Source organism: Phascolarctos cinereus, unplaced genomic scaffold (genome assembly GCF_003287225.1).
Source record: "Phascolarctos cinereus isolate Bilbo 61053 unplaced genomic scaffold, phaCin_HiC Scaffold_5;HRSCAF=322, whole genome shotgun sequence".
In the NCBI taxonomy this organism is placed as follows: domain Eukaryota; kingdom Metazoa; phylum Chordata; class Mammalia; order Diprotodontia; family Phascolarctidae; genus Phascolarctos; species Phascolarctos cinereus.
The window spans coordinates 334,194,559-334,205,577 of record NW_027555958.1 but is presented as its reverse complement, the minus strand read 5'-3'; positions in this window follow the sequence as shown (position 1 = coordinate 334,205,577).

Sequence of the window (11,019 nt, the reverse complement as noted above, 5' to 3'; positions counted from 1 at the left end):
TGTTAATTGAATCCTGGCTCTTGTAGATACTGAAGTGTCAGTAGTGGTAAAAAGCGTTAGTAACATCACTGGTTTTAGAGGTAAAAATACGAGTAATCTGTCAACAAGCATTTATTAAGCCTCTACTATGTGCCAGGCACTCTGTTAGGTGCTAGGGCTAAAAATACAAAGCATGAAACAATCTCTTCTCTCAAGAAGAGTATGTGCTATTAGAAGAGACAACAGGTACATACATACCTACATAGAAAATAATTAGAATGAGAATAAATTAATAAACACAAACAAATATAAGGTAGTTAAATAGCAGTTGGGCAAAGCAGGACAGCTTTCATGTAGAAGGTGTTGCTTGAGCTATGTATTGGAAGAAAAGAGAAATTCTACAAAGCAGAGATGAGGAGGGAGTAAACCCAATGGCATTTTGGAGATCTGTCCATCCAGAGATTATCTATGGAAACTGAGCCCATCCATTTCTTAAGAGCCAAGGGAAGCTCTTCCCCTCCCCTTCCCACTACACGTTCATGGAGAACAGTCAGTGTAAATTAAAGCAATGAGACTGAGGAGATATCAGTGTCCAAAAAGGCGTACTTGGACAATGGCTGAAGAGGCATTCATGGTAGAGGCCACTGAGGAACTGGAGGAGTATGGGTCATCAGCAGTGTTGGTAGCTGAAATGGTAGCTAAAGAAGATGGTTAAAGAAACATGAGGAGAGGTTTCAGGTTCCTCCCTATGAGTGTAGGACTTGGGACCACCTTCCTGTATCTTGTATGTAATTTCAAGAATGGAAATGAAATTTCTGACACTAAAAGGTGTCATGGAATCACATGCTTTTGATGACTTGAGGAAATCCTATATTATAGAGTCCAGCCCTGTTTTATAACATCTTATATCACACTGATTAGCTCTCTAGTCATTGATCTGGGCAGGGAAAAAAAGAAGAAAAGAAAAATTACTACTATTACATTTTTAAAATTTGGAAATGCATGACATACACCAAAATTACAAGCCAGAATTTTTAGATCTCCTTTATAGTATGCATCTTTGCCCATACCTGCTCAGAAAATGGGGACCAGTCTAGACTTTCAGGTATTTGAACCGAGCCAATCAGGAGGTAGGGATGCTTATGTCTTAGAGACACCAGATTTTCTTCTGAGAATGATCCAAATTGAGAGGCACTGCCTACTGAGAAAGGAATTGCTCTGGGAGGCGTATCTCGCTACAGTGAAGTGCATGAGAAGAAGCACTGAGGATAAGTTAGGCAAACACCGGTGCAGCTGCCTGCACTTCTTTTTTTAAAATAATATTTTATTTTTTCCTGAATTACATGTTAAAACAATATTTAAACATTTTTTAAAAGTTTTGAGTTCCAAATTCTATCCCTCCCTCCCAAGGCTTCTAGTCCTAACCTCTCCTACTTCATCTTACATCCATGTTTTGATATGTTTGTGTTTAGTGAGTACCATATAGCTGTTTGAATTAATTAAATATAGGCCTTAAAACATTTTATAATGACTCTTTCAGGATAGATTCTTTTGGAAATCCCACCAATTGTTCTCAGTTGCAGGATTTTGGAATCTTAGATGGAGACCTGAGTAACTCTGTCAGTGCTCTACCCTGGAAAGTATATTTTTTTAAAAATACTTTGCATATATGTATTTTGTGTCTAGAGCATGGTATGATAGAAAAAGAATTAGCCTTAGACTCAGGAAGACTTGAATTTAAGTGTAGCTTCTAGTGCATAGTAGGAGAGAGCAATGGTGTAGTGGAAAGAGCACAAAACTTTCTTCTTAGATTAAAAGTGATGAAACCTGAGTTCAAATTCTGATTTTACCATCTACTATCTATGGGCTCTTGGGCAAGTCACTTCACTTTTAGAGGCCTCAGTTTCTTCTGAAGAACAACTGAAGGGGATAGATTAGATGACCCTTCTAGATTTATGATCTAGGGCCTCTCTGTGCCCTTAGTTACTCCTGAAAACTTTAAAGAGGATAACGATTGCTGATTTGCATTGGTAGAATATGTTTCTTTGACAATAGTTTCTAAACAAATGAAATGTTGTTGTTCAGTCATTTTTCAGTCATGTCTGACTTCACATGATTCTTGGCAAAGATAGTGGAGTGGTTTACTGTTTCTTTCTTTAGCTCATTTTATAGATGAGGAAACTGAGGCAGAGTTAAGCGACTGGCCTAGGGTCACACAGCTTTGAACTCAGGAAGATGATTACTGATTCCAGGTCTGGTACTCTAACCACCATGTCACCCAGCTACCCTACATACATAAATGCAATATAAAAATATATATACACATATATGTTACATAGATATTATATAATATTACAAATCATATATATATGTATATATATATACAGTGTCCCCCTAACAGAATATAAGCTCCTTGACTATTTATTTTTGTTTTTGTATCTCCCCATCACTCAACACAGTGCCTGACACATAATAATAATAATAGTAATGATGTTGATATTGATGATGATGATAACAACCATTAACATTTATACAGCATTTATTATGTGCCAGGTACTATGCTAAGTGCTTTACAATTATTATTTCATATGATCCTCACAACAACCCTGAAAAGTAAGCCCTATTATTATTTCCTTTCTACAGTTGAGGTAACTGAGGCAAACAAAGGTTAAGTGATTTGCCCAGGGTCACACAGTCAGTAAGTACCTGAGGCTGAATTTGAACTCTTGTCTTTCTGACCCAGATCTGTACTCTATTCACTGTGCCACCTAGCTGTCCCATGACTTCCTAGACACTTAGTAAATGCTTGTGGAATAAATGAATAGCTGGGTCGACAAAATCTGTTATAAGGGAAATCCTTTGCATCCTACAGGTACCTCAAGAACAAAGAGCTTTTAGCTCATGGAAGGAAAACCCAACCAAAGCCCATTAAGAGCTAAAATAGAAGCATCACTGATCTCCTAGTCAAAACATCTCATTAGATTTTTTGTGACTACCCACCAAGATCTACCATATCTCTCCTGGTAGTGAGAAGCTACATCATTTTTAAGGTATAGGGAAACTGGCTTACCAAAGATAATATTGTTGGAGAATCTACCAAGGGGAAACTGGTGCCTGCTTTATTTGTTCTTCCCACCCCCAACAGCTTCATGTACAAATGCAATAGACGCGCCTGAAAACAAATCTCTCCATACAAGAAGCCGTAGATTATGCACACCCTTAGATGTAGCTGGCAAAGGCTCAAAATGATAAATCATGTCAAGATAAGGAAATCATTTGGTTCTTTAAAGTTGAAAGGAAAATGTGATTTAAAATGTCATCCTGTGGATAAACGAGCAGGTTTCCTATAATCAGTGGCCCAAAATAAACCATATTGTTGCAGGGAGAAAAGCTAACAGATGTTTAAGACAATGAAGGAAGGCTGAAAATATCTCCAAATATCTAAACGGCTTTTTTAATGTCTATTGATCTGAAGAAAAGGAGAGTGAGAGGCTCATGTTTATTTTGCAAAATAATGTCCTGATCAAATCCCAATGCTCCTATGGGACAGATGAATCCTATGACATGTATATATTGGTCCTGATAATCTCTACCTTGTAGCTTAGAAGAGAAACTACTAACTATAAACATAAGATGTCCAGTACTTTAATCTAAAAAGACATTGCTTACAGTAGAAGGGAATTTCATTATATAGCTTCACAATAATAGACTGGAAATCCCAGATAAGCCAAAGGCAGGAAGATTGGAGAGACTGAGCACATTTGGATTCCAAACATATTCTGTAACCATTTCGCTTTGGGATATTAAATAGGGGGTTCTTTTGGGGATGGAAGCAGTTACTATTGCCACATTTAACTGCTTTCCTGCTGAAATAACTTCTCTTTCATGAAGGACTTTTAGTTTCTCACTGCCTCTTTTGTACTCTCTGCTTAGAGCCTAGAGGGAGCACACACCCACACTCACATGCTCATTGCCCCCCCTCCCCTCCCCTACCCCAGAGTAAATCCAAATACAGAACCAATAGGTGAGAGATACTAGAATCTCCCTCTTTGTAGAAACTGGGAAAGGGCTGGAGGGGGTGACCACAAGTAGTAATACCACAAGGGGTCATGGCAAAACAATATGATAGGGTCCAGGGCCCAGCAGAAAAGAGTTCAGAACCACTTTCTCATGCATCCATCATTCTGAAGACTGGGGGATAGAAATGGATATTTGAGTCAGGATTTGGAGTTGGAAATCACAGCTGAGCCCTCTGATGCCTATGTCCTGTGGTTTTCGAAGGATGCTCTGGCCACATTACTTTCTGCTCCTCTCTTCTAAACTAAGCTCAGAATGGCAGACAGAGAATAGTTTGGGCAGAACCGCAGAAGAGGGTCTTCTTCTTCCTGCTCTAGATGGGCTTTTTACAAACAATTTTCAACTTTTTAAGAAGGAGGCAAAGCCTTTCTGGGTATTCTGAAAGGTGCTGCAATTTCCCCATGCCATAAGACAAACTTTGCAGCTTCCTTGGGAGATGTCTGCATGATGTTTCTAGGGTCAAGCCCAGGGCTCTTTCTCTGTCAGATGGGTGACCACAGTGTTGAAGGTGGGGAGAAGCAAAGAGGGAATTCTTTCAGGATCTTTAGTTCTGTTTCCCTATTTCTAATCAAATTTAAACTGCCTTGAAACTCTAAGTCACCTTATCCTCTTATTTTGATAGCTAAGTAGAGTGGTTAGCATGCTGAGTTTCCTGGCCCAGTCACTTACTAACTGTGTGACCCCAAGCAAGTCACCAAACCCTGTTTGCCTCAGCTCCTCATCTCTAAAATGAACTGGAAAAAGAAACGGCAAACCACTCCGGTATCTTTGCCAAGAAAATCCCAAATAGAGTCACAAAGAGTAGGATACAACTGAAACAACTGAACAACAACAAAACAAACTATGCTAAGCACTGGGGATACCAAAGGAGATAAAAACGACAACAACAACAACAACAACAACAACAACAAACCTCTCCCTGCCCTTAATGAACTCACAATCTACAAAAGAAGACAACCCGCAAACAAACAAATACATACAAACAAACTACATGCAGGATGAATAAGAAATAATCAATGGAGGGAAGGCACCGGGATTGAGAGTTTGGGCAAGGCTTCCTATAAAAGATGGCATTTTAGTTGAGACTTAAGGGAAGCCAGGGAAATCAGTAGACAAAGTTGATGGGGGAGAACATTTCAGGCATAGGAGATGGCTAGATAAAATGCCCAAAGATAGAGATAAAGAGTCTTATTTGTGGAACAGCCAGAAGACCAACGTCCTAAGATCTGAGAGTACGTGTTGGGGAATAAGGTATAAGAAGACTGGTAAAGTAGAAGGACACTAGATTATGAAGAGATCTGAATAGAAACAGTGTATTTCATATGTGATCCCTGCTAGGGAGCCGATGGAATTTATCGAGTATGGGTGAATGATCGGGATAAGTCCTTTACATCCCATACTTAGGGTGTTTATAACTGGTCAACTTGTGGCCCCAATAATTGTTCATCAAACATCTTCCTTAGAAAGGATGATGGAGGGGAAGCTAGGTAGCACAGTGAATAGAGCTCTGGCCTTGGAGTCAGGAGGGCGTGAGTTCAAATCCAGTCTCAGACACATGACACTTACTAGCTGTGTGACCCTGGGCAAGTCACAACCCCGATTGCGTCACCAAAAAAAAAAGGCAAAAAAAAAAAAGAAAGGATGATGGAATATAGAACCTTTTTTGAACAGAATCTGATGGGGGCAACCAAGCATCTGGAAAATGGTTGGTTGTTGTCCTTTGTGCCTGAAGAGGATCAAAATGGCATCACTATGTTGGGGTTGAGGTACAGTGTATCTGACTGGTTGATCAGTCCATTATAAGCTTGGAAGGCTCTACCACATGTCGGATACCAATAGTCTACATGAACATTTGGAGTGGAGATGTCTCTAAATATGCATATCTCCTGTTTCTTTTGAGCTACTACAATTCTGCTTTACTCATAGAGCACAGTACCTTCTTTGATGAGGGCATACCACTCTGGGTGGTCCTGTTCCAGTGTCTTCCATCTCTCACAATCAATTCCAAAGTTCTTCAGAAAGGCCCTGAGAGTGTCCTTCTATTGCTTCTTTGAAGCTAACCTCCATGTGAGTGCTTGCCTTGTGCAAATTCTTCATAAAATAGTCTTTTAGACAAATGTACTTTTGGCATTCAAACAACATGGCCTGTCCATTGGAGTTGCGCTCTCTGTAGTAGAGTTTGAATGCTTGGCAGTTCAGTTGGAGAAAGGACTTCAATGTCTAGTAACTTATCTTGCCAGGTAATCTTCAGAAGCTTCCTAAGACAATTCAAATGGAAATGATTCAGCTTTCTGGCATGACACTGTCCAGGTTTCACAGGCATACAATAATGAGATCAGCACAATGGCTCTGTAGACCTTCAGTTTGGTAAGCAGCCTAATACCTCTTCCCTCTCACACTTTCCTTTGGGGTCTCCAAAATACTGAGTTAACTCTGGCAATGTATGCATCAACATTATTATCTATGTATACATCTTTGAGAAGTATACTGCCAAGATCAGTGAACTTAGCCACAGCATTCAAAATTTTTTCCATTTGCTTTGATGGTTCCATGTATGAATGGTATGGTGCTTGCTGGTGGAGAACAGCTGGTTTTTTGCATGTGTGGTGTGTGTGTGTGTGGTGTGTGTGTGTGTGTGTGTGTGTTAATTGTCAGGCCAAAATTAGCACAAGTGGCAGAGAATCCAGCCTCAAAAGCTGCATTGAGTGCATAATTATCTACAAACAAAAAGTTATAAACCAGCTTTCCTTCTGTGTAAGCATCAGCTTATAGACTTTTCAAGTTAAATAATTTACCATCAGTGTGGTAGCTGACCTTGATGCTGTTTTCATCCTCATTGAGGATATCTAATAACATTGCTAAAAATATCATGCTAAAAAGAATGGGAGCAAGTACAAAGCTCTGCATTGATGACTGAGAAAGTGTGAGCATCATCTATTATCTAGAACCCATGAAAGCATGCCATCATAAAACTGATGTACAATAATGACGAACTTCTCCAGGCAACCAAATTTTGCCATTATCTTCCACAAGCCCTCATGACTGACAATATCAAAGGCCTCGGTCAGATCAATGAATATTGTATATAGACCTCTGTTCTGACCCTGGTGTTTCACCTGGAAATGTCAGGCAGCAAACACCACATCAATGATTCCTCAGTCCTTTTTGAAGCCCCACTGGCTCTTGGATAGATTACCATCTTCTAGTGAAGGATCAACTTATTACGGAAGACTCTGGCAAGAATCTTGCTGGCAATGACTAAGAGAAAGAACTCCCTCCCCCCACCCCATTGTCATAGAACAACCTATTTCCCTTTCCTTTATAAAGATGGATAATGGAGGCCTCCTTGAACCCCTGGAGAATATCCTCCTCTTGCCATATAACCCTGTAAGATTTCAGTCAGCTTTTATATGAGCAGTGAATCCACCACCTTGTAAATCTCACCTGGAATAGAATCAGCACCAAGTACTTTACCACACAAAAGGAGCCTAATGACATTCACTATCTCCTCTTCAGTTGGAAGTTTAGCTAAGAAGGGATTGACTTCAGCCTGAGTTATGCAGCCAGTGGCTTCAGCATTGGTTGATGGTGGTCTGTTGAGAATGCTATGAAAGCATTCAGCCCATCTCTCCACTGTCATGTCCTTATCACTAATCAATGTGGAAAATAGAGGTGGAGATAGAGGGAGGATTAGAGACCAGAGACTTATGCTACTCAGTCATTATGTGCTTTTGTCCTTTATTAGAATGTATAGGTTTGAATTCAAGTCTTCCTGACTCTGGGTTCAGTGTTCCAACCACTGCTGCACCCTGCTACCTGATGTGAAGAACAGCATTTAGGTCACCAAAATTGGGCTTAGTGTGTGGAGGGGAGTAATGTATAAGAAGTCTGGAAAAGAAAGATGGGGCCAGGGGAAGGCTCTGTGATTTCCTCAGGGTTGGGAAGCTCCCTCCTACTGTATTACTTCCCTTCACTAAGGCAGCTCTCAGCCCTTCAGTGACTTAAAAATCTTACTTCCTTTCAATTTATCTTGTATATACCTACATAGTTGTTTACATATTGTCTCTGTGACTGTGAGCTCCTGGAGAGCAAAGACTATCCTCATCCCCCCTTCTTTATATTTCTAATGCTTAGCACAGTGCCTGGCATACAGGTGCTCAATAAATGTTTACTCACTGACTGACCACCACTATTACCTGCTCCCTAAAGGTCTGCATTAACTGTCCAGAAAGACCAACTTAAAGAATGAATCCTCCTAAAAGCTATTAATATCAGAAGTACACATTTATTAAGTGGCAGACAGTGCACCAGTGAACTAGTGGACTAGTGAAAGGGTCATATGAATATATTCATTGCACATAGAGATAGCCTCCTATCCCTAACCACTGGGTTTAACTGCTTAGGGGCCACACCTAAGCCTACCAAATATGGCGGTGGCTGAAGGCAGTTTCAAGGATGCATCTAATATTATAGCCTTCATACTGATTGAGGGACCTCTACTCCAAAGCTAGGAAGGATTCTTTAAACGAGTTCAAGGATCTGTCCAGCATTGTTCAAAAGGTAAAGGGAAAAGAGAAGTATGTTCTGAACTGGAAGGTAGCAAGTGAACAAGATTGTTTAAAATGTATTGGAGGCTGAGGAGGCAAAAAGGGGGGAGGGGGCCGTAACCTAAACCTCTTGAAAAACAGTACAAAAAGCTCCTAGATCCTAGAAGGAGGCTAAGTCCGTAAGAAGGTAGGAAGAGAAGCATTAGTGATGAAAAATGACCTGAGTTCCTTAGATATCTCAGGAATAGTTAGACAAGACATGTCTGTACCGGTCCAAACTAAAGAGTCCTCATTTTCATTCTCATATTCATGAACAGTGAAACAATTGTGCTACCCACTAGCGGCCGAGACAAAACCCACTCATTGCAGTGAAGGACAAACGCGTTTGCTCGTTCAGTAGTACTGGTGTCTGGTCTCTAATCCTCTCCCCATTTCCTCTTTATTTTCCAGATATTTGGATACCCAGTAATATTTTGTTTAAAAAGGGTTTTATGATCCAAAATCTTTTCCAAAGAAAATACTTCATGAAAAAATTAATGGGACCACAAATTGACCAGTTATGAGTCTTGGAGGTGTGAAATGCAAGGAACTGAGAAAATGAATAGAGGTCGTTCGGTGAGCCAACAAGCATTTTTTAAAGCACTTACTATGTTCCAGGCACTGTGCTAAGCTCTGGTGATACCAAGAAATGCAAAAAATATGGTCCCCATGAACATTCTAATGGGGGAGACTCTATGTAATTAACTATGTGTAAATAAGACATATACACAGTAGATGGAAAGCAATCTAAATCTAAACTAATTTATCCTAGAAGGTAATTTAAAAGCAGAAAGCATTAGCAACCAAGAGTACCTGGGGGATCGAGCAGAAGGTGGGCTTTAAGCTGAGACTGGAGGGTAAAAAATATAAATGTTTTCTGTAGTAAATAAATCCTCATACAACATGTATAATTACAAGCTACAGCTGTTGTCTGTATACATTGGATGAAAAGACAAATGAAATAAATTAGGGAGATATTAAATTTCTAGAAGCAGTTACATTTTATAGGAGACAGAGTACTTGTCTTGACATTGGGATGAACTTGGTTTGAAAACCTCCTTTGACACTTACTGGCTATGAGACACTGAGGAAGTCATTTAACTTGTGTCTCAGGTAATTTCCTACAAGAAATCTTTTAAGTCACAGAAGGATAGAGGGAAGTGACACACTGGGAGGGAATTTCCTAACCTTGAAGAAATCACAGGTCCCCAACCTATCTTTCCAGACTTCTTACACATTACTCCCCTTCACACTCCAAGTCCAGTGTTAATGGCCTATATGCATTTTCCACATAAGGCAGCAAGGTGCAGCAGTGGCTGGAGCACTGGTCTCACAATCAGGAAGATCTGAGTTCAAATCTAGCCTTAAACACTTAATAAGCTGTGTGACCTGGAGAAATCACTTAACCTCTGACTGCCTCAGTTTCTCCATCTATAAAATGGGTATAATTATAACACCTACCTACTTGGGTTATTGTGAGAATCAAGATATTCATAAAGCACTTAACAAACCTTCAAGAGACATATATTTATTAGTTATTCTTATTTCCCATTTCCATGCCTTTGCATTGGCTGTCCTTCATGCTTGGAATGCCTCTATTCTCACTTCTAGTCTTAGTCTCCAATACTCAACTAAAGAGCCAGCTTCCATCTAATGCCTTGTGTGGTTAGCCCAGGTGCTAGGTTTTTCTCTCCAGTGTTACCTTGTATTTGCTTTGGATGTATGTGTGTGTGTGTGACTACGTAGAAGCAGCTTGGCATGGCAGAGAGCAAGCTGACTTCAGAGTCAGGAAGATCTGGTTTCAAGCACATTCTCTGACAGTGGCTCAGTGACACTGGACAGGTTACCTGACCAGTCTGTGCTCTGGGCAACTTTTTAAGATAATAAACTAAACAGAAGGTGCCAACCTGCATTCTTCAAAGGGAGTTCCCAATGCCAGTGCAATCACAGGTTGCATTCCTATTAGATCATGTATGCGTGTATGCATGCATGCACATGTGCACATATATGTATATGTGTTTATATGCATATCGTTTGTATATCTGTGTTCATGCATATATGCATTACAGGCATATGCAACACATTGTATATATGTGTACTTGTATGTATATTATAGCATGTGTATCTGTACTTATATGCAAGCATGCATGTGCACATGCATGTTGTATATATGTGAATGTATGTGTATAATGCAGGCATTTGTTTATGTATGCATGTGTGTCTACATGTATGTGTTATGCATGTGTCTACATGTATGTGTTAAACATGCATGTGTGTTCATGAATGCACACATATGCATGTGTATTTACATATAGGTACACGTACATGTGTAGGTATATATGCACACATGCTGTCTCCCCCATTTAAATATATGCTT